Genomic DNA, 20,628 nt, shown 5'->3' with positions numbered 1-20,628 from the left:
TTGTTTTCGTACGCGAGGCGTGGAACCCACGTGACCGATCCGCTCCGTTCCAAAAATACGAAAACCATCAACCATGAAGCGGAGGCCACCCGAGCATAGAAATAGCAAGAAAGAAAAAAAAAACAAAAAAAAAACCGCACGTAAAATCTAAAAAAACGCAAACGGACAACGAAAAAGGGGGGTGCAACACGAGGACTTCCCAGGGGGTCACCCATCCTAGTACTACTCTCGCCCAAGCACGCTTAACTGCGGAGTTCTGATGGGATCCGGTGCATTAGTGCTGGTATGATCGCACCGGAAATACTATCCATGCTTATTGCTTGTATGTCTTAAAAGACGCAGAACCTCCTTTGTTTTCGTACGCGAGGCGTGGGACCCACGTGACCGATCGGCTCCGTTCCAAAAATACGAAGACCATGAACTATGAAACGGAGGCCACCCGAGCATAGAAATAGCAAGAAAGAAAAAAAACAAAAAAAAAAAACTGCACGTAAAATCTAGAAAAACGCAAACGGACAACGAAAAAGGGGGGTGCAACACGAGGACTTCCCAGGGGGTCACCCATCCTAGTACTACTCTCGCCCAAGCACGCTTAACTGCGGAGTTCTGATGGGATCCGGTGCATTAGTGCTGGTATGATCGCACCCGAAATATTATCCATGCTTATTGCTTGTATGTCTTAAAAGACGCAGAACCTCCTTTGTTTTCGTACGCGAGTTGTGGAACCCACGTGACCGATCGGCTCCGTTCCAAAAATACGAAAACCATCAACCATGAAGCGGAGGCCACCCGAGCATAAAAAAAGCAAGAAAGAAAAAAAAACAAAAAAAAACCGCACGTAAAATCTAAAAAAACGCAAACGGACAACGAAAAAGGGGGGTGCAACATGAGGACTTCCCAGGGGGTCACCCATCCTAGTACTACTCTCGCCCAAGCTCGCTTAACTGCGAAGTTCTGATGGGATCCGGTGCATTAGTGCTAGTATGATCGCACCCGAAATACTATCCATGCTTATTGCTTTTATGTGTTAAAAGACGCAGAACCTCCTTTGTTTCCGTACGCGAGGCGTGGAACCCACGTGACCGATCCGCTCCGTTCCAAAAATACGAAAACCATCAACCATGAAGCGGAGGCCACCCGAGCATAGAAATAGCAAGAAAGAAAAAAAAAACAAAAAAAACCGCACGTAAAATCTAAAAAAACGCAAACGGACAACGAAAAAGGGGGGTGCAACACGAGGACTTCCCAGGGGGTCACCCATCCTAGTACTACTCTCGCCCAAGCACGCTTAACTGCGGAGTTCTGATGGGATCCGGTGCATTAGTGCTGGTATGATCGCACCGGAAATACTATTCATGCTTATTGCTTGTATGTCTTAAAAGACGCAGAACCTCCTTTGTTTTCGTACGCGAGGCGTGGGACCCACGTGACCGATCGGCTCCGTTCCAAAAATACGAAGACCATGAACCATGAAACGGAGGCCACCCGAGCATAGAAATAACAAGAAAGAAAAAAAAAACAAAAAAAAAATTGCACGTAAAATCTAGAAAAACGCAAACGGACAACGAAAAAGGGGGTGCACCACGAGGACTTCCCAGGGGGTCACCCATCCTAGTACTACTCTCGCCCAAGCACGCTTAACTACGGAGTTCTGATGGGATCCGGTGCATTAGTGCTGGTATGATCGCACCCGAAATACTGTCCATGCTTATTGCTTGTATGTCTTAAAAGACGCAGAACCTCCTTTGTTTTCGTACGCGAGGCGTGGAACCCACGTGACCGATCGGCTCCGTTCCAAAAATACGAAGACCATGAACCATGAAGCGGAGGCCACCCGAGCATAGAAATAGCAAGAAAGAAAAAAAAACAAAAAAAACCGCACGTAAAATCTAAAAAAACGCAAACGGACAACGAAAAAGGGGGGGTGCAACACGAGGACTTCCCAGGGGGTCACCCATCCTAGTACTACTCTCGCCCAAGCACGCTTAACTGCGGAGTTCTGATGGGATCCGGTGCATTAGTGCTGGTATGATCGCACCCGAAATACTATCCATGCTTATTGCTTTTATGTCTTAAAAGACGCAGAACCTCCTTTGTTTTCGTACGCGAGGCGTGGAACCCACGTGACCGATCGGCTCCGTTCCAAAAATACGAAAACCATCAACCATGAAGCGGAGGCCACCCGAGCATAGAAATAGCAAGAAAGAAAAAAAAACAAAAAAAAACTGCACGTAAAATCTAAAAAAACGCAAACGGACAACGAAAAAGGGGGGTGCAACACGAGGACTTCCCAGGGGGTCACCCATCCTAGTACTACTCTCGCCCATGCACGCTTAATTGCGGAGTTCTGATGGGATCCGGTGCATTAGTGCTGGTATGATCGCACCCGAAATACTATCCATGCTTATTGCTTGTATGTCTTAAAAGACGCAGAACCTCCTTTGTTTTCGTACGCGAGGCATGGGACCCACGTGACCGATCGGCTCCGTTCCAAAAATACGAAGACCATGAACCATGAAACGGAGGCCACCCGAGCATAGAAATAGCAAGAAAGAAAAAAAAACAAAAAAAAACCGCACGTAAAATCTAAAAAAACGCAAACGGACAACGAAAAAGGGGGGTGCAACACGAGGACTTCGCAGGGGGTCACCCATCCTAGTACTACTCTCGCCCAAGCACGCTTAACTGCGGAGTTCTGATGGGATCCGGTGCATTAGTGCTGGTATGATCGCACCCGAAATACTATCCATGCTTATTGCTTGTATGTCTTAAAAGACGCAGAACCTCCTTTGTTTTCGTACGCGAGGCGTGGGACCCACGTGACCGATCGGCTCCGTTCCAAAAATACGAAAACCATCAACCATGAAGCGGAGGCCACCCGAGCATAGAAATAGCAAGAAAGAAAAAAAAACAAAAAAAAACCGCACGTAAAATCTAAAAAAACGCAAATGGACAACGAAAAAGGGGGGTGCAACACGAGGACTTCCCAGGGGGTCACCCATCCTAGTATTACTCTCGCCCAAGCACGCTTAACTGCGGAGTTCTGATGGGATCCGGTGCATTAGTGCTGGTATGATCGCACCCGAAATACTATCCATGCTTATTGCTTGTATGTCTTAAAAGACGCAGAACCTCCTTTGTTTTCGTACGCGAGGCGTGGGACCCACGTGACCGATCGGCTCCGTTCCAAAAATACGAAGACCATGAACCATGAAACGGAGGCCACCCGAGCATAGAAATAGCAAGAAAGAAAAAAAAAACAAAAAAAAACCGCACGTAAAATCTAAAAAAACGCAAACGGACAACGAAAAAGGGGGGTGCAACACGAGGACTTCCCAGGGGGTCACCCATCCTAGTACTACTCTCGCCCAAGCACGCTTAACTGCGGAGTTCTGATGGGATCCGGTGCATTAGTGCTGGTATGATCGCACCCGAAATACTATCCATGCTTATTGCTTGTATGTCTTAAAAGACGCAGAACCTCCTTTGTTTTCGTACGCGAGGCGTGGGACCCACGTGACCGATCGGCACCGTTCCAAAAATACGAAGACCACGAACCATGAAACGGAGGCCACCCGAGGATAGAAATAGCAAGAAAGAAAAAAAAAACAAAAAAAAACCGCACGTAAAATCTAAAAAAACGCAAACGGACAACGAAAAAGGGGGGTGCAACACGAGGACTTCCCAGGGGGTCACCCATCCTAGTACTACTCTCGCCCAAGCACGCTTAACTGCGGAGTTCTGATGGGATCCGGTGCATTAGTGCTGGTATGATCGCACCCAAAATACTATCCATGCTTATTGCTTATATGTCTTAAAAGACGCAGAAACTCCTTTGTTTTCGTACGCGAGGCGTGGGACCCACGTGACCGATCCGCTCCGTTCCAAAAATACGAAGACCATCAACCATGAAGCGGAGGCCACCCGAGCATAGAAATAGCAAGAAAGAAAAAAAAACAAAAAAAAAACGCACGTAAAATCTAAAAAAACGCAAACGGACAACGAAAAAGGGGGTGCAACACGAGGACTTCCCATGGGGTCACCCATCCTAGTACTACTCTCGCCCAAGCACGCTTAACTGCGGAGTTCTGATGGGATCCGGTGCATTAGTGCTGGTATGATCACACCCGAAATACTGTCCATGCTTATTGCTTGTATGTCTTAAAAGACACAGAACCTCCTTTGTTTTCGTACGCGAGGCGTGGGACCCACGTGACCGATCGGCTCCGTTCCAAAAATACGAAGACCATGAACCTTGAAACGGAGGCCACCCGAGCATAGAAATAGCAAGAAAAAAAAAACAAAAAAAAAACCGCACGTAAAATCTAAAAAAACGCAAACGGACAACGAAAAAGGGGGGGTGCAACACGAGGACTTCCCAGGGGGTCACCCATCCTAGTACTACTCTCGCCCAAGCACGCTTAACTGCGAAGTTCTGATGGGATCCGGTGCATTAGTGCTGGTATGATCGCACCCGAAATACAATCCATGCTTATTGCTTTTATGTCTTAAAAGACGCAGAACCTCCTTTGTTTTCGTACGCGAGGCGTGGAACCCACGTGACCGATCCGCTCCGTTCCAAAAATACGAAAACCATCAACCATGAAGCGGAGGCCACCCGAGCATAGAAATAGCAAGAAAGAAAAAAAAACAAAAAAAAACCGCACGTAAAATCTAAAAAAACGCAAACGGACAACGAAAAAGGGGGGTGCAACACGAGGACTTCCCAGGGGGTCACCCATCCTAGTACTACTCTCGCCCAAACACGCTTAACTGCGGAGTTCTGATGGGATCCGGTGCATTAGTGCTGGTATGATCGCACCCAAAATACTATCCATGCTTATTGCTTGTATGTCTTAAAAGACGCAGAAACTCCTTTGTTTTCGTACGCGAGGCGTGGGACCCACGTAACCGATCAGCTCCGTTCCAAAAATACGAAGACCATCAACCATGAAGCGGAGGCCACCCGAGCATAGACATAGAAAGAAAGAAAAAAAACAAAAAAAAAAACGCACGTAAAATCTAAAAAAACGCAAACGGACAACGAAAAAGGGGGGTGCAACACGAGGACTTCCCATGGGGTCACCCATCCTAGTACTACTCTCGCCCAAGCACGCTTAACTGCGGAGTTCTGATGGGATCCGGTGCATTAGTGCTGGTATGATCGCACCCGAAATACTGTCCATGCTTATTGCTTGTATGTCTTAAAAGACACAGAACCTCCTTTGTTTTCGTACGTGAGGCGTGGGACCCACGTGACCGATCGGCTCCGTTCCAAAAATACGAAGACCGTGAACCTTGAAACGGAGGCCACCCGAGCATAGAAATAGCAAGAAAAAAAAAACAAAAAAAAAACAGCCGTAAAATCTAAAAAAACGCAAACGGACAACGAAAAAGGGGGGGTGCAACACGAGGACTTCCCAGGGGGTCACCCATCCTAGTACTACTCTCGCCCAAGCACGCTTAACTGCGGAGTTCTGATGGGATCCGGTGCATTAGTGCTGGTATGATCGCACCCGAAATACTATCCATGCTTATTGTTTGTATGTCTTAAAAGACGCAGAACCTCCTTTGTTTTCGTACGCGAGGCGTGGGACCCACGTGACCGATCGGCACCGTTCCAAAAATACGAAGACCACGAACCATGAAACGGAGGCCACCCGAGGATAGAAATAGCAAGAAAGAAAAAAAAAACAAAAAAAAACCGCACGTAAAATCTAAAAAAACGCAAACGGACAACGAAAAAGGGGGGTGCAACACGAGGACTTCCCAGGGGGTCACCCATCCTAGTACTACTCTCGCCCAAGCACGCTTAACTGCGGAGTTCTGATGGGATCCGGTGCATTAGTGCTGGTATGATCGCACCCAAAATACTATCCATGCTTATTGCTTGTATGTCTTAAAAGACGCAGAAACTCCTTTGTTTTCGTACGCGAGGCGTGGGACCCACGTGACCGATCCGCTCCGTTCCAAAAATACGAAGACCATCAACCATGAAGCGGAGGCCACCCGAGCATAGAAATAGCAAGAAAGAAAAAAAAACAAAAAAAAAACGCACGTAAAATCTAAAAAAACGCAAACGGACAACGAAAAAGGGGGTGCAACACGAGGACTTCCCATGGGGTCACCCATCCTAGTACTACTCTCGCCCAAGCAAGCTTAACTGCGGAGTTCTGATGGGATCCGGTGCATTAGTGCTGGTATGATCACACCCGAAATACTGTCCATGCTTATTGCTTGTATGTCTTAAAAGACACAGAACCTCCTTTGTTTTCGTACGCGAGGCGTGGGACCCACGTGACCGATCGGCTCCGTTCCAAAAATACGAAGACCATGAACCTTGAAACGGAGGCCACCCGAGCATAGAAATAGCAAGAAAAAAAAACAAAAAAAAAACCGCACGTAAAATCTAAAAAAACGCAAACGGACAACGAAAAAGGGGGGGTGCAACACGAGGACTTCCCAGGGGGTCACCCATCCTAGTACTACTCTCGCCCAAGCACGCTTAACTGCGAAGTTCTGATGGGATCCGGTGCATTAGTGCTGGTATGATCGCACCCGAAATACAATCCATGCTTATTGCTTTTATGTCTTAAAAGACGCAGAACCTCCTTTGTTTTCGTACGCGAGGCGTGGAACCCACGTGACCGATCCGCTCCGTTCCAAAAATACGAAAACCATCAACCATGAAGCGGAGGCCACCCGAGCATAGAAATAGCAAGAAAGAAAAAAAAACAAAAAAAAAACCGCACGTAAAATCTAAAAAAACGCAAACGGACAACGAAAAAGGGGGGTGCAACACGAGGACTTCCCAGGGGGTCACCCATCCTAGTACTACTCTCGCCCAAGCACGCTTAACTGCGGAGTTCTGATGGGATCCGGTGCATTAGTGCTGGTATGATCGCACCCAAAATACTATCCATGCTTATTGCTTGTATGTCTTAAAAGACGCAGAAACTCCTTTGTTTTCGTACGCGAGGCGTGGGACCCACGTGACCGATCAGCTCCGTTCCAAAAATACGAAGACCATCAACCATGAAGCGGAGGCCACCCGAGCATAGACATAGAAAGAAAGAAAAAAAACAAAAAAAAAAAACGCACGTAAAATCTAAAAAAACGCAAACGGACAACGAAAAAGGGGGGTGCAACACGAGGACTTCCCATGGGGTCACCCATCCTAGTACTACTCTCGCCCAAGCACGCTTAACTGCGGAGTTCTGATGGGATCCGGTGCATTAGTGCTGGTATGATCGCACCCGAAATACTGTCCATGCTTATTGCTTGTATGTCTTAAAAGACACAGAACCTCCTTTGTTTTCGTACGTGAGGCGTGGGACCCACGTGACCGATCGGCTCCGTTCCAAAAATACGAAGACCGTGAACCTTGAAACGGAGGCCACCCGAGCATAGAAATAGCAAGAAAAAAAAACAAAAAAAAAAACCGCCGTAAAATCTAAAAAAACGCAAACGGACAACGAAAAAGGGGGGGTGCAACACGAGGACTTCCCAGGGGGTCACCCATCCTAGTACTACTCTCGCCCAAGCACGCTTAACTGCGGAGTTCTGATGGGATCCGGTGCATTAGTGCTGGTATGATCGCACCCGAAATACTGTCCATGCTTATTGCTTGTATGTCTTAAAAGACACAGAACCTCCTTTGTTTTCGTACGCGAGGCGTGGGACCCACGTGACCGATCGGCTCCGTTCCAAAAATACGAAGACCATGAACCATGAAACGGAGGCCACCCGAGCATAGAAATAGCAAGAAAAAAAAACAAAAAAAAACCGCACGTAAAATCTAAAAAAACGCAAACGGACAACGAAAAAGGGGGGGTGCAACACGAGGACTTCCCAGGGGGTCACCCATCCTAGTACTACTCTCGCCCAAGCACGCTTAACTGCGGAGTTCTGATGGGATCCGGTGCATTAGTGCTGGTATGATCGCACCCGAAATACTATCCATGCTTATTGCTTGTATGTCTTAAAAGACGCAGAACCTCCTTTGTTTTCGTACGCGAGGCGTGGGACCCACGTGACCGATCGGCTCCGTTCCAAAAATACGAAAACCATCAACCATGAATTGGAGGCCACCCGAGCATAGAAATAGCAAGAAAGAAAAAAAAACAAAAAAAAACCGCACGTAAAATCTAAAAAAACGCAAATGGACAACGAAAAAGGGGGGTGCAACACGAGGACTTCCCAGGGGGTCACCCATCCTAGTACTACTCTCGCCCAAGCACGCTTAACTGCGGAGTTCTGATGGGATCCGGTGCATTAGTGCTGGTATGATCGCACCCGAAATACTATCCATGCTTATTGCTTGTATGTCTTAAAAGACGCAGAACCTCCTTTGTTTTCGTACGCGAGGCGTGGGACCCACGTGACCGATCGGCTCCGTTCCAAAAATACGAAGACCATGAACCATGAAACGGAGGCCACCCGAGCATAGAAATAGCAAGAAAGAAAAAAAAAACAAAAAAAAACCGCACGTAAAATCTAAAAAAACGCAAACGGACAACGAAAAAGGGGGGTGCAACACGAGGACTTCCCAGGGGGTCACCCATCCTAGTACTACTCTCGCCCAAGCACGCTTAACTGCGGAGTTCTGATGGGATCCGGTGCATTAGTGCTGGTATGATCGCACCCGAAATACTATCCATGCTTATTGCTTGTATGTCTTAAAAGACGCAGAACCTCCTTTGTTTTCGTACGCGAGGCGTGGGACCCACGTGACCGATCGGCACCGTTCCAAAAATACGAAGACCACGAACCATGAAACGGAGGCCACCCGAGGATAGAAATAGCAAGAAAGAAAAAAAAAACAAAAAAAAACCGCACGTAAAATCTAAAAAAACGCAAACGGACAACGAAAAAGGGGGGTGCAACACGAGGACTTCCCAGGGGGTCACCCATCCTAGTACTACTCTCGCCCAAGCACGCTTAACTGCGGAGTTCTGATGGGATCCGGTGCATTAGTGCTGGTATGATCACACCCAAAATACTATCCATGCTTATTGCTTGTATGTCTTAAAAGACGCAGAAACTCCTTTGTTTTCGTACGCGAGGCGTGGGACCCACGTGACCGATCCGCTCCGTTCCAAAAATACGAAGACCATCAACCATGAAGCGGAGGCCACCCGAGCATAGAAATAGCAAGAAAGAAAAAAAAACAAAAAAAAAACGCACGTAAAATCTAAAAAAACGCAAACGGACAACGAAAAAGGGGGTGCAACACGAGGACTTCCCATGGGGTCACCCATCCTAGTACTACTCTCGCCCAAGCACGCTTAACTGCGGAGTTCTGATGGGATCCGGTGCATTAGTGCTGGTATGATCACACCCGAAATACTGTCCATGCTTATTGCTTGTATGTCTTAAAAGACACAGAACCTCCTTTGTTTTCGTACGCGAGGCGTGGGACCCACGTGACCGATCGGCTCCGTTCCAAAAATACGAAGACCATGAACCTTGAAACGGAGGCCACCCGAGCATAGAAATAGCAAGAAAAAAAAACAAAAAAAAAAACCGCACGTAAAATCTAAAAAAACGCAAACGGACAACGAAAAAAGGGGGGTGCAACACGAGGACTTCCCAGGGGGTCACCCATCCTAGTACTACTCTCGCCCAAGCACGCTTAACTGCGAAGTTCTGATGGGATCCGGTGCATTAGTGCTGGTATGATCGCACCGGAAATACTATCCATGCTTATTGCTTTTATGTCTTAAAAGACGCAGAACCTCCTTTGTTTTCGTACGCGAGGCGTGGAACCCACGTGACCGATCCGCTCCGTTCCAAAAATACGAAAACCATCAACCATGAAGCGGAGGCCACCCGAGCATAGAAATAGCAAGAAAGAAAAAAAAAACAAAAAAAAACCGCACGTAAAATCTAAAAAAACGCAAACGGACAACGAAAAAGGGGGGTGCAACACGAGGACTTCCCAGGGGGTCACCCATCCTAGTACTACTCTCGCCCAAGCACGCTTAACTGCGGAGTTCTGATGGGATCCGGTGCATTAGTGCTGGTATGATCGCACCGGAAATACTATCCATGCTTATTGCTTGTATGTCTTAAAAGACGCAGAACCTCCTTTGTTTTCGTACGCGAGGCGTGGGACCCACGTGACCGATCGGCTCCGTTCCAAAAATACGAAGACCATGAACCATGAAACGGAGGCCACCCGAGCATAGAAATAGCAAGAAAGAAAAAAAAACAAAAAAAAAACTGCACGTAAAATCTAGAAAAACGCAAACGGACAACGAAAAAGGAGAGTGCAACACGAGGACTTCCCAGGGGGTCACCCATCCTAGTACTACTCTCGCCCAAGCACGCTTAACTGCGGAGTTCTGATGGGATCCGGTGCATTAGTGCTGGTATGATCGCACCCGAAATATTATCCATGCTTATTGCTTGTATGTCTTAAAAGACGCAGAACCTCCTTTGTTTTCGTACGCGAGGCGTGGAACCCACGTGACCGATCGGCTCCGTTCCAAAAATACGAAAACCATCAACCATGAAGCGGAGGCCACCCGAGCATAAAAAAAGCAAGAAAGAAAAAAAAACAAAAAAAAACCGCACGTAAAATCTAAAAAAACGCAAACGGACAACGAAAAAGGGGGGTGCAACATGAGGACTTCCCAGGGGGTCACCCATCCTAGTACTACTCTCGCCCAAGCTCGCTTAACTGCGAAGTTCTGATGGGATCCGGTGCATTAGTGCTAGTATGATCGCACCCGAAATAGTATCCATGCTTATTGCTTTTATGTGTTAAAAGACGCAGAACCTCCTTTGTTTCCGTACGCGAGGCGTGGAACCCACGTGACCGATCCGCTCCGTTCCAAAAATACGAAAACCATCAACCATGAAGCGGAGGCCACCCGAGCATAGAAATAGCAAGAAAGAAAAAAAAACAAAAAAAAACCGCACGTAAAATCTAAAAAAACGCAAACGGACAACGAAAAAGGGGGGTGCAACACGAGGACTTCCCAGGGGGTCACCCATCCTAGTACTACTCTCGCCCAAGCACGCTTAACTGCGGAGTTCTGATGGGATCCGGTGCATTAGTGCTGGTATGATCGCACCGGAAATACTATTCATGCTTATTGCTTGTATGTCTTAAAAGACGCAGAACCTCCTTTGTTTTCGTACGCGAGGCGTGGGACCCACGTGACCGATCGGCTCCGTTCCAAAAATACGAAGACCATGAACCATGAAACGGAGGCCACCCGAGCAAAGAAATAGCAAGAAAGAAAAAAAAACAAAAAAAAAACTGCACGTAAAATCTAGAAAAACGCAAACGAACAACGAAAAAGGGGGTGCAACACGAGGACTTCCCAGGGGGTCACCCATCCTAGTACTACTCTCGCCCAAGCACGCTTAACTGCGGAGTTCTGATGGGATCCGGTGCATTAGTGCTGGTATGATCGCACCCGAAATACTATCCATGCTTATTGCTTGTATGTCTTAAAAGACGCAGAACCTCCTTTGTTTTCGTACGCGAGGCGTGGAACCCACGTGACCGATCGGCTCCGTTCCAAAAATACGAAAACCATCAACCATGAAGCGGAGGCCACCCGAGCATAGAAATAGCAAGAAAGAAAAAAAAAACAAAAAAAACCGCACGTAAAATCTAAAAAAAACGCAAACGGACAACGAAAAAGGGTGGTGCAACATGAGGACTTCCCAGGGGGTCACCCATCCTAGTACTACTCTCGCCCAAGCACGCTTAACTGCGGAGTTCTGATAGGATCCGGTGCATTAGTGCTAGTATGATCGCACCCGAAATACTATCCATGCTTATTGCTTGTATGTCTTAAAAGACGCAGAACCTCCTTTGTTTTCGTACGCGAGGCGTGGGACCCACGTGACCGATCGGCTCCGTTCCAAAAATACGAAGACCATGAACCATGAAACGGAGGCCACCCGAGCATAGAAATAGCAAGAAAGAAAAAAAACAAAAAAAAAACCGCACGTAAAATCTAAAAAAACGCAAACGGACAACGAAAAAGGGGGGTGCAACACGAGGACTTCCCAGGGGGTCACCCATCCTAGTACTACTCTCGCCCAAGCACGCTTAACTGCGGAGTTCTGATGGGATCCGGTGCATTAGTGCTGGTATGATCGCACCCGAAATACTATCCATGCTTATTGCTTGTATGTCTTAAAAGACGCAGAACCTCCTTTGTTTTCGTACGCGAGGCGTGGGACCCACGTGACCGATCAGCTCCGTTCCAAAAATACGAAGACCATCAACCATGAAGCGGAGGCCACCCGAGCATAGAAATAGCAAGAAAGAAAAAAAAACAAAAAAAAACCGCACGTAAAATCTAAAAAAACGCAAACGGACAACAAAAAAGGGGGTTGCAACACGAGGACTTCCCATGGGGTCACCCATCCTAGTACTACTCTCGCCCAAGCACGCTTAACTGCGGAGTTCTGATGGGATCCGGTGCATTAGTGCTGGTATGATCGCACCCGAAATACTGTCCATGCTTATTGCTTGTATGTCTTAAAAGACACAGAACCTCCTTTGTTTTCGTACGCGAGGCGTGGGACCCACGTGACCGATCGGCTCCGTTTCAAAAATACGAAGACCATGAACCATGAAACGGAGGCCACCCGAGCATAGAAATAGCAAGAAAAAAAAAACAAAAAAAACCGCACGTAAAATCTAAAAAAACGCAAACGGACAACGAAAAAGGGGGGGTGCAACACGAGGACTTCCCAGGGGGTCACCCATCCTAGTACTACTCTCGCCCAAGCACGCTTAACTGCGGAGTTCTGATGGGATCCGGTGCATTAGTGCTGGTATGATCGCACCCGAAATACTATCCATGCTTATTGCTTTTATGTCTTAAAAGACGCAGAACCTCCTTTGTTTTCGTACGCGAGGCGTGGAACCCACGTGACCGATCGGCTCCGTTCCAAAAATACGAAAACCATCAACCATGAAGCGGAGGCCACCCGAGCTTAGAAATAGCAAGAAAGAAAAAAAAACAAAAAAAAACTGCACGTAAAATCTAAAAAAACGCAAACGGACAACGAAAAAGGGGGGTGCAACACGAGGACTTCCCAGGGGGTCACCCATCCTAGTACTACTCTCGCCCAAGCACGCTTAATTGCGGAGTTCTGATGGGATCCGGTGCATTAGTGCTGGTATGATCGCACCCGAAATACTATCCATGCTTATTGCTTGTATGTCTTAAAAGACGCAGAACCTCCTTTGTTTTCGTACGCGAGGCATGGGACCCACGTGACCGATCGGCTCCGTTCCAAAAATACGAAGACCATGAACCATGAAACGGAGGCCACCCGAGCATAGAAATAGCAAGAAAGAAAAAAAAAACAAAAAAAAACCGCACGTAAAATCTAAAAAAACGCAAACGGACAACGAAAAAGGGGGGTGCAACACGAGGACTTCGCAGGGGGTCACCCATCCTAGTACTACTCTCGCCCAAGCACGCTTAACTGCGGAGTTCTGATGGGATCCGGTGCATTAGTGCTGGTATGATCGCACCCGAAATACTATCCATGCTTATTGCTTGTATGTCTTAAAAGACGCAGAACCTCCTTTGTTTTCGTACGCGAGGCGTGGGACCCACGTGACCGATCGGCTCCGTTCCAAAAATACGAAGACCATGAACCATGAAACGGAGGCCACCCGAGCATAGAAATAGCAAGAAAGAAAAAAAAACAAAAAAAAACCGCACGTAAAATCTAAAAAAACGCAAACGGACAACGAAAAAGGGGGGTGCAACACGAGGACTTCCCAGGGGGTCACCCATCCTAGTACTACTCTCGCCCAAGCACGCTTAACTGCGGAGTTCTGATGGGATCCGGTGCATTAGTGCTGGTATGATCGCACCCAAAATACTATCCATGCTTATTGCTTGTATGTCTTAAAAGACGCAGAAACTCCTTTGTTTTCGTACGCGAGGCGTGGGACCCACGTGACCGATCAGCTCCGTTCCAAAAATACGAAGACCATCAACCATGAAGCGGAGGCCACCCGAGCATAGAAATAGCAAGAAAGAAAAAAAAAACAAAAAAAAAAACGCACGTAAAATCTAAAAAAACGCAAACGGAGAACGAAAAAGGGGGGGTGCAACACGAGGACTTCCCATGGGGTCACCCATCCTAGTACTACTCTCGCCCAAGCACGCTTAACTACGGAGTTCTGATGGGATCCGGTGCATTAGTGCTGGTATGATCGCACCCGAAATACTGTCCATGCTTATTGCTTGTATGTCTTAAAAGACACAGAACCTCCTTTGTTTTCGTACGCGAGGCGTGGGACCCACGTGACCGATCGGCTCCGTTCCAAAAATACGAAGACCATGAACCTTGAAACGGAGGCCACCCGAGCATAGAAATAGCAAGAAAAAAAAAACAAAAAAAAAACCGCACGTAAAATCTAAAAAAACGCAAACGGACAACGAAAAAGGGGGGGTGCAACACGAGGACTTCCCAGGGGGTCACCCATCCTAGTACTACTCTCGCCCAAGCACGCTTAACTGCGAAGTTCTGATGGGATCCGGTGCATTAGTGCTGGTATGATCGCACCCGAAATACTATCCATGCTTATTGCTTTTATGTCTTAAAAGACGCAGAACCTCCTTTGTTTTCGTACGCGAGGCGTGGAACCCACGTGACCGATCCGCTCCGTTCCAAAAATACGAAAACCATCAACCATGAAGCGGAGGCCACCCGAGCATAGAAATAGCAAGAAAGAAAAAAAAAACAAAAAAAAACCGCACGTAAAATCTAAAAAAACGCAAACGGACAACGAAAAAGGGGGGTGCAACACGAGGACTTCCCAGGGGGTCACCCATCCTAGTACTACTCTCGCCCAAGCACGCTTAACTGCGGAGTTCTGATGGGATCCGGTGCATTAGTGCTGGTATGATCGCACCGGAACTACTATCCATGCTTATTGCTTGTATGTCTTAAAAGACGCAGAACCTCCTTTGTTTTCGTACGCGAGGCGTGGGACCCACGTGACCGATCGGCTCCGTTCCAAAAATACGAAGACCATGAACCATGAAACGGAGGCCACCCGAGCATAGAAATAGCAAGAAAGAAAAAAAACAAAAAAATAAACTGCACGTAAAATCTAGAAAAACGCAAACGGACAACGAAAAAGGGGGGTGCAACACGAGGACTTCCCAGGGGGTCACCCATCCTAGTACTACTCTCGCCCAAGCACGCTTAACTGCGGAGTTCTGATGGGATCCGGTGCATTAGTGCTGGTACGATCGCATCCGAAATATTATCCATGCTTATTGCTTGTATGTCTTAAAAGACGCAGAACCTCCTTTGTTTTCGTACGCGAGGCGTGGAACCCACGTGACCGATCGGCTCCGTTCCAAAAATACGAAAACCATCAACCATGAAGCGGAGGCCACCCGAGCATAAAAAAAGCAAGAAAGAAAAAAAAACAAAAAAAAACCGCACGTAAAATCTAAAAAAACGCAAACGGACAACGAAAAAAGGGGGTGCAACATGAGGACTTCCCAGGGGGTCACCCATCCTAATACTACTCTCGCCCAAGCACGCTTAACTGCGAAGTTCTGATGGGATCCGGTGCATTAGTGCTAGTATGATCGCACGCGAAATACTATCCATGCTTATTGCTTTTATGTCTTAAAAGACGCAGAACCTCCTTTGTTTCCGTACGCGAGGCGTGGAACCCACGTGACCGATCCGCTCCGTTCCAAAAATACGAAAACCATCAACCATGAAGCGGAGGCCACCCGAGCATAGAAATAGCAAGAAAGAAAAAAAAAACAAAAAAAAACCGCACGTAAAATCTAAAAAAACGCAAACGGACAACGAAAAAGGGGGGTGCAACACGAGGACTTCCCAGGGGGTCACCCATCCTAGTACTACTCTCGCCCAAGCACGCTTAACTGCGGAGTTCTGATGGGATCCGGTGCATTAGTGCTGGTATGATCGCACCGGAAATACTATTCATGCTTATTGCTTGTATGTCTTAAAAGACGCAGAACCTCCTTTGTTTTCGTACGCGAGGCGTGGGACCCACGTGATCGATCGGCTCCGTTCCAAAAATACGAAGACCATGAACCATGAAACGGAGGCCACCCGAGCATAGAAATAGCAAGAAAGAAAAAAAAACAAAAAAAAAACTGCACGTAAAATCTAGAAAAACGCAAACGGACAACGAAAAAGGGGGTGCAACACGAGGACTTCCCAGGGGGTCACCCATCCTAGTACTACTCTCGCCCAAGCACGCTTAACTGCGGAGTTCTGATGGGATCCGGTGCATTAGTGCTGGTATGATCGCACCCAAAATACTATCCATGCTTATTGCTTGTATGTCTTAAAAGACGCAGAACCTCCTTTGTTTTCGTACGCGAGGCGTGGAACCCACGTGACCGATCGGCTCCGTTCCAAAAATACGAAAACCATCAACCATGAAGCGGAGGCCACCCGAGCATAGAAATAGCAAGAAAGAAAAAAAAACAAAAAAAACCGCACGTAAAATCTAAAAAAACGCAAACGGACAACGAAAAAGGGTGGTGCAACATGAGGACTTCCCAGGGGGTCACCCATCCTAGTACTACTCTCGCCCAAGCACGCTTAACTGCGGAGTTCTGATAGGATCCGGTGCATTAGTGCTAGTATGATCGCACCCGAAATACTATCCATGCTTATTGCTTGTATGTCTTAAAAGACGCAGAACCTCCTTTGTTTTCGTACGCGAGGCGTGGGACCCACGTGACCGATCGGCTCCGTTCCAAAAATACGAAGACCATGAACCATGAAACGGAGGCCACCCGAGCATAGAAATAGCAAGAAAGAAAAAAAACAAAAAAAAAACCGCACGTAAAATCTAAAAAAACGCAAACGGACAACGAAAAAGGGGGGTGCAACACGAGGACTTCCCAGGGGGTCACCCATCCTAGTACTACTCTCGCCCAAGCACGCTTAACTGCGGAGTTCTGATGCGATCCGGTGCATTAGTGCTGGTATGATCGCACCCGAAATACTATCCATGCTTATTGCTTGTATGTCTTAAAAGACGCAGAACCTCCTTTGTTTTCGTACGCGAGGCGTGGGACCCACGTGACCGATCAGCTCCGTTCCAAAAATACGAAGACCATCAACCATGAAGCGGAGGCCACCCGAGCATAGAAATAGCAAGAAAGAAAAAAAACAAAAAAAAACCGCACGTAAAATCTAAAAAAACGCAAACGGACAACAAAAAAGGGGGTTGCAACACGAGGACTTCCCATGGGGTCACCCATCCTAGTACTACTCTCGCCCAAGCACGCTTAACTGCGGAGTTCTGATGGGATCCGGTGCATTAGTGCTGGTATGATCGCACCCGAAATACTGTCCATGCTTATTGCTTGTATGTCTTAAAAGACACAGAACCTCCTTTGTTTTCGTACGCGAGGCGTGGGACCCACGTGACCGATCGGCTCCGTTCCAAAAATACGAAGACCATGAACCATGAAACGGAGGCCACCCGAGCATAGAAATAGCAAGAAAAAAAAAACAAAAAAAACCGCACGTAAAATCTAAAAAAACGCAAACGGACAACGAAAAAGGGGGGGTGCAACACGAGGACTTCCCAGGGGGTCACCCATCCTAGTACTACTCTCGCCCAAGCACGCTTAACTGCGGAGTTCTGATGGGATCCGGTGCATTAGTGCTGGTATGATCGCACCCGAAATACTATCCATGCTTATTGCTTTTATGTCTTAAAAGACGCAGAACCTCCTTTGTTTTCTTACGCGAGGCGTGGAACCCACGTGACCGATCGGCTCCGTTCCAAAAATACGAAAACCATCAACCATGAAGCGGAGGCCATCCGAGCATAGAAATAGCAAGAAAGAAAAAAAACAAAAAAAAACTGCACGTAAAATCTAAAAAAACGCAAACGGACAACGAAAAAGGGGGGTGCAACACGAGGACTTCCCAGGGGGTCACCCATCCTAGTACTACTCTCGCCCAAGCACGCTTAATTGCGGAGTTCTGATGGGATCCGGTGCATTAGTGCTGGTATGATCGCACCCGAAATACTATCCATGCTTATTGCTTGTATGTCTTAAAAGACGCAGAACCTCCTTTGTTTTCGTACGCGAGGCATGGGACCCACGTGACCGATCGGCTCCGTTCCAAAAATACGAAGACCATGAACCATGAAACGGAGGCCACCCGAGCATAGAAATAGCAAGAAAGAAAAAAAAAACAAAAAAAAACCGCACGTAAAATCTAAAAAAACGCAAACGGACAACGAAAAAGGGGGGTGCAACACGAGGACTTCGCAGGGGGTCACCCATCCTAGTACTACTCTCGCCCAAGCACGCTTAACTGCGGAGTTCTGATGGGATCCGGTGCATTAGTGCTGGTATGATCGCACCCGAAATACTATCCATGCTTATTGCTTGTATGTCTTAAAAGACGCAGAACCTCCTTTGTTTTCGTACGCGAGGCGTGGGACCCACGTGACCGATCGGCTCCGTTCCAAAAATACGAAGACCATGAACCATGAAACGGAGGCCACCCGAGCATAGAAATAGCAAGAAAGAAAAAAAAAACAAAAAAAAACCGCACGTAAAATCTAAAAAAACGCAAACGGACAACGAAAAAGGGGGGTGCAACACGAGGACTTCCCAGGGGGTCACCCATCCTAGTACTACTCTCGCCCAAGCACGCTTAACTGCGGAGTTCTGATGGGATCCGGTGCATTAGTGCTGCTATGATCGCACCCAAAATACTATCCATGCTTATTGCTTGTATGTCTTAAAAGACGCAGAAACTCCTTTGTTTTCGTACGCGAGGCGTGGGACCCACGTGACCGATCAGCTCCGTTCCAAAAATACGAAGACCATCAACCATGAAGCGGAGGCCACCCGAGCATAGAAATAGAAAGAAAGAAAAAAAAAACAAAAAAAAAACGCACGTAAAATCTAAAAAAACGCAAACGGACAACGAAAAAGGGGGGGTGCAACACGAGGACTTCCCATGGGGTCACCCATCCTAGTACTACTCTCGCCCAAGCACGCTTAACTACGGAGTTCTGATGGGATCCGGTGCATTAGTGCTGGTATGATCGCACCCGAAATACTGTCCATGCTTATTGCTTGTATGTCTTAAAAGACACAGAACCTCCTTTGTTTTCGTACGCGAGGCGTGGGACCCACGTGACCGATCGGCTCCGTTCCAAAAATACGAAGACCATGAACCTTGAAACGGAGGCCACCCGAGCATAGAAATAGCAAGAAAAAAAAAACAAAAAAAAAACCGCACGTAAAATCTAAAAAAACGCAAACGGACAACGAAAAAGGAGGGGTGCAACACGAGGACTTCCCAGGGGGTCACCCATCCTAGTACTACTCTCGCCCAAGCACGCTTAACTGCAGAGTTCTGATGGGATCCGGTGCATTAGTGCTGGTATGATCGCACCCGAAATACTATCCATGCTTATTGCTTTTATGTCTTAAAAGACGCAGAACCTCCTTTGTTTTCGTACGCGAGGCGTGGAACCCACGTGACCGATCGGCTCCGTTCCAAAAATACGAAAACCATCAACCATGAAGCGGAGGCCACCCGAGCATAGAAATAGCAAGAAAGAAAAAAAAAACAAAAAAAAACCGCACGTAAAATCTAAAAAAACGCAAACGGACAACGAAAAAGGGGGGTGCAACACGAGGACTTCCCAGGGGGTCACCCATCCTAGTACTACTCTCGCCCAAGCACGCTTAACTGCGGAGTTCTGATGGGATCCGGTGCATTAGTGCTGGTATGATCGCACCCAAAATACTATCCATGCTTATTGCTTGTATGTCTTAAAAGACGCAGAAACTCCTTTGTTTTCGTACGCGAGGCGTGGGACCCACGTGACCGATCAGCTCCGTTCCAAAAATACGAAGACCATCAACCATGAAGCGGAGGCCACCCGAGCATAGAAATAGCAAGAAAGAAAAAAAAAACAAAAAAAAAAACGCACGTAAAATCTAAAAAAACGCAAACGGAGAACGAAAAAGGGGGGGTGCAACACGAGGACTTCCCATGGGGTCACCCATCCTAGTACTACTCTCGCCCAAGCACGCTTAACTACGGAGTTCTGATGGGATCCGGTGCATTAGTGCTGGTATGATCGCACCCGAAATACTGTCCATGCTTATTGCTTGTATGTCTTAAAAGACACAGAACCTCCTTTGTTTTCGTACGCGAGGCGTGGGACCCACGTGACCGATCGGCTCCGTTCCAAAAATACGAAGACCATGAACCTTGAAACGGAGGCCACCCGAGCATAGAAATAGCAAGAAAAAAAAAACAAAAAAAAAACCGCACGTAAAATCTAAAAAAACGCAAACGGACAACGAAAAAGGGGGGGTGCAACACGAGGACTTCCCAGGGGGTCACCCATCCTAGTACTACTCTCGCCCAAGCACGCTTAACTGCGAAGTTCTGATGGGATCCGGTGCATTAGTGCTGGTATGATCGCACCCGAAATACTATCCATGCTTATTGCTTTTATGTCTTAAAAGACGCAGAACCTCCTTTGTTTTCGTACGCGAGGCGTGGAACCCACGTGACCGATCCGCTCCGTTCCAAAAATACGAAAACCATCAACCATGAAGCGGAGGCCACCCG

The 20,628-nt window shown here is 47.4% G+C and overlaps 59 non-coding genes across 59 annotated transcripts; all 59 read right to left on the bottom strand.

Moving 5' to 3' along the window:
* Window positions 1-178: 178 nt before the first annotated feature.
* Window positions 179-297, bottom strand: LOC145137302 (5S ribosomal RNA). Its single transcript, XR_013720981.1, has one exon. It is a non-coding gene; the product is annotated as a 5S ribosomal RNA (ribosomal RNA).
* Window positions 298-528: 231 nt separating this feature from the next.
* On the bottom strand, window positions 529-647 carry LOC145148404 (5S ribosomal RNA). Its single transcript, XR_013729290.1, has one exon. It is a non-coding gene; the product is annotated as a 5S ribosomal RNA (ribosomal RNA).
* Window positions 648-876: 229 nt separating this feature from the next.
* Window positions 877-995, bottom strand: LOC145149963 (5S ribosomal RNA). The gene has a single exon (XR_013730798.1). It is a non-coding gene; the product is annotated as a 5S ribosomal RNA (ribosomal RNA).
* A 229-nt stretch (window positions 996-1,224) lies between these two features.
* On the bottom strand, window positions 1,225-1,343 carry LOC145137297 (5S ribosomal RNA). The gene has a single exon (XR_013720980.1). It is a non-coding gene; the product is annotated as a 5S ribosomal RNA (ribosomal RNA).
* A 230-nt stretch (window positions 1,344-1,573) lies between these two features.
* On the bottom strand, window positions 1,574-1,692 carry LOC145156066 (5S ribosomal RNA). Its single transcript, XR_013736491.1, has one exon. It is a non-coding gene; the product is annotated as a 5S ribosomal RNA (ribosomal RNA).
* Window positions 1,693-1,921: 229 nt separating this feature from the next.
* LOC145148392 (5S ribosomal RNA) lies at window positions 1,922-2,040 on the bottom strand. Its single transcript, XR_013729279.1, has one exon. It is a non-coding gene; the product is annotated as a 5S ribosomal RNA (ribosomal RNA).
* A 229-nt stretch (window positions 2,041-2,269) lies between these two features.
* Window positions 2,270-2,388, bottom strand: LOC145145015 (5S ribosomal RNA). Its single transcript, XR_013726009.1, has one exon. It is a non-coding gene; the product is annotated as a 5S ribosomal RNA (ribosomal RNA).
* A 229-nt stretch (window positions 2,389-2,617) lies between these two features.
* Window positions 2,618-2,736, bottom strand: LOC145154781 (5S ribosomal RNA). The gene has a single exon (XR_013735242.1). It is a non-coding gene; the product is annotated as a 5S ribosomal RNA (ribosomal RNA).
* A 229-nt stretch (window positions 2,737-2,965) lies between these two features.
* Window positions 2,966-3,084, bottom strand: LOC145137587 (5S ribosomal RNA). Its single transcript, XR_013721134.1, has one exon. It is a non-coding gene; the product is annotated as a 5S ribosomal RNA (ribosomal RNA).
* A 230-nt stretch (window positions 3,085-3,314) lies between these two features.
* LOC145148381 (5S ribosomal RNA) lies at window positions 3,315-3,433 on the bottom strand. Its single transcript, XR_013729268.1, has one exon. It is a non-coding gene; the product is annotated as a 5S ribosomal RNA (ribosomal RNA).
* Window positions 3,434-3,663: 230 nt separating this feature from the next.
* LOC145148370 (5S ribosomal RNA) lies at window positions 3,664-3,782 on the bottom strand. The gene has a single exon (XR_013729257.1). It is a non-coding gene; the product is annotated as a 5S ribosomal RNA (ribosomal RNA).
* A 228-nt stretch (window positions 3,783-4,010) lies between these two features.
* LOC145154602 (5S ribosomal RNA) lies at window positions 4,011-4,129 on the bottom strand. The gene has a single exon (XR_013735070.1). It is a non-coding gene; the product is annotated as a 5S ribosomal RNA (ribosomal RNA).
* A 228-nt stretch (window positions 4,130-4,357) lies between these two features.
* On the bottom strand, window positions 4,358-4,476 carry LOC145156057 (5S ribosomal RNA). Its single transcript, XR_013736482.1, has one exon. It is a non-coding gene; the product is annotated as a 5S ribosomal RNA (ribosomal RNA).
* Window positions 4,477-4,705: 229 nt separating this feature from the next.
* Window positions 4,706-4,824, bottom strand: LOC145155217 (5S ribosomal RNA). The gene has a single exon (XR_013735669.1). It is a non-coding gene; the product is annotated as a 5S ribosomal RNA (ribosomal RNA).
* Window positions 4,825-5,053: 229 nt separating this feature from the next.
* LOC145153132 (5S ribosomal RNA) lies at window positions 5,054-5,172 on the bottom strand. Its single transcript, XR_013733658.1, has one exon. It is a non-coding gene; the product is annotated as a 5S ribosomal RNA (ribosomal RNA).
* A 227-nt stretch (window positions 5,173-5,399) lies between these two features.
* LOC145148358 (5S ribosomal RNA) lies at window positions 5,400-5,518 on the bottom strand. The gene has a single exon (XR_013729245.1). It is a non-coding gene; the product is annotated as a 5S ribosomal RNA (ribosomal RNA).
* Window positions 5,519-5,748: 230 nt separating this feature from the next.
* LOC145148346 (5S ribosomal RNA) lies at window positions 5,749-5,867 on the bottom strand. The gene has a single exon (XR_013729234.1). It is a non-coding gene; the product is annotated as a 5S ribosomal RNA (ribosomal RNA).
* Window positions 5,868-6,095: 228 nt separating this feature from the next.
* Window positions 6,096-6,214, bottom strand: LOC145145656 (5S ribosomal RNA). The gene has a single exon (XR_013726618.1). It is a non-coding gene; the product is annotated as a 5S ribosomal RNA (ribosomal RNA).
* Window positions 6,215-6,441: 227 nt separating this feature from the next.
* Window positions 6,442-6,560, bottom strand: LOC145156056 (5S ribosomal RNA). Its single transcript, XR_013736481.1, has one exon. It is a non-coding gene; the product is annotated as a 5S ribosomal RNA (ribosomal RNA).
* A 230-nt stretch (window positions 6,561-6,790) lies between these two features.
* On the bottom strand, window positions 6,791-6,909 carry LOC145148335 (5S ribosomal RNA). The gene has a single exon (XR_013729223.1). It is a non-coding gene; the product is annotated as a 5S ribosomal RNA (ribosomal RNA).
* A 230-nt stretch (window positions 6,910-7,139) lies between these two features.
* Window positions 7,140-7,258, bottom strand: LOC145153131 (5S ribosomal RNA). The gene has a single exon (XR_013733657.1). It is a non-coding gene; the product is annotated as a 5S ribosomal RNA (ribosomal RNA).
* A 227-nt stretch (window positions 7,259-7,485) lies between these two features.
* LOC145148323 (5S ribosomal RNA) lies at window positions 7,486-7,604 on the bottom strand. The gene has a single exon (XR_013729212.1). It is a non-coding gene; the product is annotated as a 5S ribosomal RNA (ribosomal RNA).
* A 226-nt stretch (window positions 7,605-7,830) lies between these two features.
* LOC145148312 (5S ribosomal RNA) lies at window positions 7,831-7,949 on the bottom strand. The gene has a single exon (XR_013729201.1). It is a non-coding gene; the product is annotated as a 5S ribosomal RNA (ribosomal RNA).
* A 229-nt stretch (window positions 7,950-8,178) lies between these two features.
* Window positions 8,179-8,297, bottom strand: LOC145148299 (5S ribosomal RNA). The gene has a single exon (XR_013729189.1). It is a non-coding gene; the product is annotated as a 5S ribosomal RNA (ribosomal RNA).
* Window positions 8,298-8,527: 230 nt separating this feature from the next.
* LOC145148287 (5S ribosomal RNA) lies at window positions 8,528-8,646 on the bottom strand. The gene has a single exon (XR_013729178.1). It is a non-coding gene; the product is annotated as a 5S ribosomal RNA (ribosomal RNA).
* Window positions 8,647-8,876: 230 nt separating this feature from the next.
* On the bottom strand, window positions 8,877-8,995 carry LOC145153983 (5S ribosomal RNA). Its single transcript, XR_013734471.1, has one exon. It is a non-coding gene; the product is annotated as a 5S ribosomal RNA (ribosomal RNA).
* Window positions 8,996-9,223: 228 nt separating this feature from the next.
* LOC145154601 (5S ribosomal RNA) lies at window positions 9,224-9,342 on the bottom strand. The gene has a single exon (XR_013735069.1). It is a non-coding gene; the product is annotated as a 5S ribosomal RNA (ribosomal RNA).
* Window positions 9,343-9,570: 228 nt separating this feature from the next.
* LOC145146166 (5S ribosomal RNA) lies at window positions 9,571-9,689 on the bottom strand. Its single transcript, XR_013727114.1, has one exon. It is a non-coding gene; the product is annotated as a 5S ribosomal RNA (ribosomal RNA).
* A 230-nt stretch (window positions 9,690-9,919) lies between these two features.
* Window positions 9,920-10,038, bottom strand: LOC145137288 (5S ribosomal RNA). Its single transcript, XR_013720979.1, has one exon. It is a non-coding gene; the product is annotated as a 5S ribosomal RNA (ribosomal RNA).
* A 230-nt stretch (window positions 10,039-10,268) lies between these two features.
* Window positions 10,269-10,387, bottom strand: LOC145153778 (5S ribosomal RNA). The gene has a single exon (XR_013734269.1). It is a non-coding gene; the product is annotated as a 5S ribosomal RNA (ribosomal RNA).
* Window positions 10,388-10,616: 229 nt separating this feature from the next.
* LOC145149962 (5S ribosomal RNA) lies at window positions 10,617-10,735 on the bottom strand. Its single transcript, XR_013730797.1, has one exon. It is a non-coding gene; the product is annotated as a 5S ribosomal RNA (ribosomal RNA).
* Window positions 10,736-10,964: 229 nt separating this feature from the next.
* LOC145137274 (5S ribosomal RNA) lies at window positions 10,965-11,083 on the bottom strand. Its single transcript, XR_013720977.1, has one exon. It is a non-coding gene; the product is annotated as a 5S ribosomal RNA (ribosomal RNA).
* Window positions 11,084-11,312: 229 nt separating this feature from the next.
* Window positions 11,313-11,431, bottom strand: LOC145148275 (5S ribosomal RNA). Its single transcript, XR_013729167.1, has one exon. It is a non-coding gene; the product is annotated as a 5S ribosomal RNA (ribosomal RNA).
* A 230-nt stretch (window positions 11,432-11,661) lies between these two features.
* On the bottom strand, window positions 11,662-11,780 carry LOC145149994 (5S ribosomal RNA). Its single transcript, XR_013730826.1, has one exon. It is a non-coding gene; the product is annotated as a 5S ribosomal RNA (ribosomal RNA).
* Window positions 11,781-12,009: 229 nt separating this feature from the next.
* Window positions 12,010-12,128, bottom strand: LOC145148264 (5S ribosomal RNA). Its single transcript, XR_013729156.1, has one exon. It is a non-coding gene; the product is annotated as a 5S ribosomal RNA (ribosomal RNA).
* Window positions 12,129-12,357: 229 nt separating this feature from the next.
* On the bottom strand, window positions 12,358-12,476 carry LOC145134880 (5S ribosomal RNA). Its single transcript, XR_013719406.1, has one exon. It is a non-coding gene; the product is annotated as a 5S ribosomal RNA (ribosomal RNA).
* A 226-nt stretch (window positions 12,477-12,702) lies between these two features.
* LOC145148252 (5S ribosomal RNA) lies at window positions 12,703-12,821 on the bottom strand. Its single transcript, XR_013729145.1, has one exon. It is a non-coding gene; the product is annotated as a 5S ribosomal RNA (ribosomal RNA).
* A 229-nt stretch (window positions 12,822-13,050) lies between these two features.
* Window positions 13,051-13,169, bottom strand: LOC145140356 (5S ribosomal RNA). The gene has a single exon (XR_013722145.1). It is a non-coding gene; the product is annotated as a 5S ribosomal RNA (ribosomal RNA).
* Window positions 13,170-13,399: 230 nt separating this feature from the next.
* Window positions 13,400-13,518, bottom strand: LOC145154780 (5S ribosomal RNA). The gene has a single exon (XR_013735240.1). It is a non-coding gene; the product is annotated as a 5S ribosomal RNA (ribosomal RNA).
* A 229-nt stretch (window positions 13,519-13,747) lies between these two features.
* On the bottom strand, window positions 13,748-13,866 carry LOC145148240 (5S ribosomal RNA). Its single transcript, XR_013729134.1, has one exon. It is a non-coding gene; the product is annotated as a 5S ribosomal RNA (ribosomal RNA).
* A 232-nt stretch (window positions 13,867-14,098) lies between these two features.
* LOC145153547 (5S ribosomal RNA) lies at window positions 14,099-14,217 on the bottom strand. Its single transcript, XR_013734048.1, has one exon. It is a non-coding gene; the product is annotated as a 5S ribosomal RNA (ribosomal RNA).
* A 228-nt stretch (window positions 14,218-14,445) lies between these two features.
* LOC145156053 (5S ribosomal RNA) lies at window positions 14,446-14,564 on the bottom strand. The gene has a single exon (XR_013736479.1). It is a non-coding gene; the product is annotated as a 5S ribosomal RNA (ribosomal RNA).
* A 230-nt stretch (window positions 14,565-14,794) lies between these two features.
* LOC145137268 (5S ribosomal RNA) lies at window positions 14,795-14,913 on the bottom strand. Its single transcript, XR_013720974.1, has one exon. It is a non-coding gene; the product is annotated as a 5S ribosomal RNA (ribosomal RNA).
* Window positions 14,914-15,143: 230 nt separating this feature from the next.
* On the bottom strand, window positions 15,144-15,262 carry LOC145144733 (5S ribosomal RNA). Its single transcript, XR_013725737.1, has one exon. It is a non-coding gene; the product is annotated as a 5S ribosomal RNA (ribosomal RNA).
* A 229-nt stretch (window positions 15,263-15,491) lies between these two features.
* On the bottom strand, window positions 15,492-15,610 carry LOC145150549 (5S ribosomal RNA). Its single transcript, XR_013731366.1, has one exon. It is a non-coding gene; the product is annotated as a 5S ribosomal RNA (ribosomal RNA).
* A 230-nt stretch (window positions 15,611-15,840) lies between these two features.
* On the bottom strand, window positions 15,841-15,959 carry LOC145137261 (5S ribosomal RNA). Its single transcript, XR_013720973.1, has one exon. It is a non-coding gene; the product is annotated as a 5S ribosomal RNA (ribosomal RNA).
* Window positions 15,960-16,188: 229 nt separating this feature from the next.
* LOC145148228 (5S ribosomal RNA) lies at window positions 16,189-16,307 on the bottom strand. Its single transcript, XR_013729123.1, has one exon. It is a non-coding gene; the product is annotated as a 5S ribosomal RNA (ribosomal RNA).
* Window positions 16,308-16,535: 228 nt separating this feature from the next.
* Window positions 16,536-16,654, bottom strand: LOC145149992 (5S ribosomal RNA). Its single transcript, XR_013730824.1, has one exon. It is a non-coding gene; the product is annotated as a 5S ribosomal RNA (ribosomal RNA).
* A 229-nt stretch (window positions 16,655-16,883) lies between these two features.
* LOC145136345 (5S ribosomal RNA) lies at window positions 16,884-17,002 on the bottom strand. The gene has a single exon (XR_013720400.1). It is a non-coding gene; the product is annotated as a 5S ribosomal RNA (ribosomal RNA).
* A 228-nt stretch (window positions 17,003-17,230) lies between these two features.
* Window positions 17,231-17,349, bottom strand: LOC145134866 (5S ribosomal RNA). Its single transcript, XR_013719401.1, has one exon. It is a non-coding gene; the product is annotated as a 5S ribosomal RNA (ribosomal RNA).
* A 226-nt stretch (window positions 17,350-17,575) lies between these two features.
* Window positions 17,576-17,694, bottom strand: LOC145148216 (5S ribosomal RNA). Its single transcript, XR_013729111.1, has one exon. It is a non-coding gene; the product is annotated as a 5S ribosomal RNA (ribosomal RNA).
* A 228-nt stretch (window positions 17,695-17,922) lies between these two features.
* On the bottom strand, window positions 17,923-18,041 carry LOC145140352 (5S ribosomal RNA). The gene has a single exon (XR_013722144.1). It is a non-coding gene; the product is annotated as a 5S ribosomal RNA (ribosomal RNA).
* Window positions 18,042-18,271: 230 nt separating this feature from the next.
* LOC145154778 (5S ribosomal RNA) lies at window positions 18,272-18,390 on the bottom strand. The gene has a single exon (XR_013735238.1). It is a non-coding gene; the product is annotated as a 5S ribosomal RNA (ribosomal RNA).
* A 230-nt stretch (window positions 18,391-18,620) lies between these two features.
* LOC145143844 (5S ribosomal RNA) lies at window positions 18,621-18,739 on the bottom strand. The gene has a single exon (XR_013724876.1). It is a non-coding gene; the product is annotated as a 5S ribosomal RNA (ribosomal RNA).
* A 231-nt stretch (window positions 18,740-18,970) lies between these two features.
* On the bottom strand, window positions 18,971-19,089 carry LOC145153546 (5S ribosomal RNA). The gene has a single exon (XR_013734047.1). It is a non-coding gene; the product is annotated as a 5S ribosomal RNA (ribosomal RNA).
* A 228-nt stretch (window positions 19,090-19,317) lies between these two features.
* Window positions 19,318-19,436, bottom strand: LOC145155107 (5S ribosomal RNA). The gene has a single exon (XR_013735564.1). It is a non-coding gene; the product is annotated as a 5S ribosomal RNA (ribosomal RNA).
* A 230-nt stretch (window positions 19,437-19,666) lies between these two features.
* Window positions 19,667-19,785, bottom strand: LOC145148205 (5S ribosomal RNA). The gene has a single exon (XR_013729100.1). It is a non-coding gene; the product is annotated as a 5S ribosomal RNA (ribosomal RNA).
* Window positions 19,786-20,017: 232 nt separating this feature from the next.
* On the bottom strand, window positions 20,018-20,136 carry LOC145153545 (5S ribosomal RNA). Its single transcript, XR_013734046.1, has one exon. It is a non-coding gene; the product is annotated as a 5S ribosomal RNA (ribosomal RNA).
* Window positions 20,137-20,364: 228 nt separating this feature from the next.
* On the bottom strand, window positions 20,365-20,483 carry LOC145156052 (5S ribosomal RNA). Its single transcript, XR_013736478.1, has one exon. It is a non-coding gene; the product is annotated as a 5S ribosomal RNA (ribosomal RNA).
* Window positions 20,484-20,628: the final 145 nt, after the last annotated feature.

Source organism: Lactuca virosa, chromosome 1 (assembly GCF_052849685.1).
Source record: "Lactuca virosa cultivar CGN04683 chromosome 1, Lactuca_virosa_CGN04683_v6, whole genome shotgun sequence".
Classification (NCBI taxonomy): Eukaryota; Viridiplantae; Streptophyta; class Magnoliopsida; order Asterales; family Asteraceae; genus Lactuca; species Lactuca virosa.
This window is presented reverse-complemented; position numbering and strand designations above follow the sequence as displayed.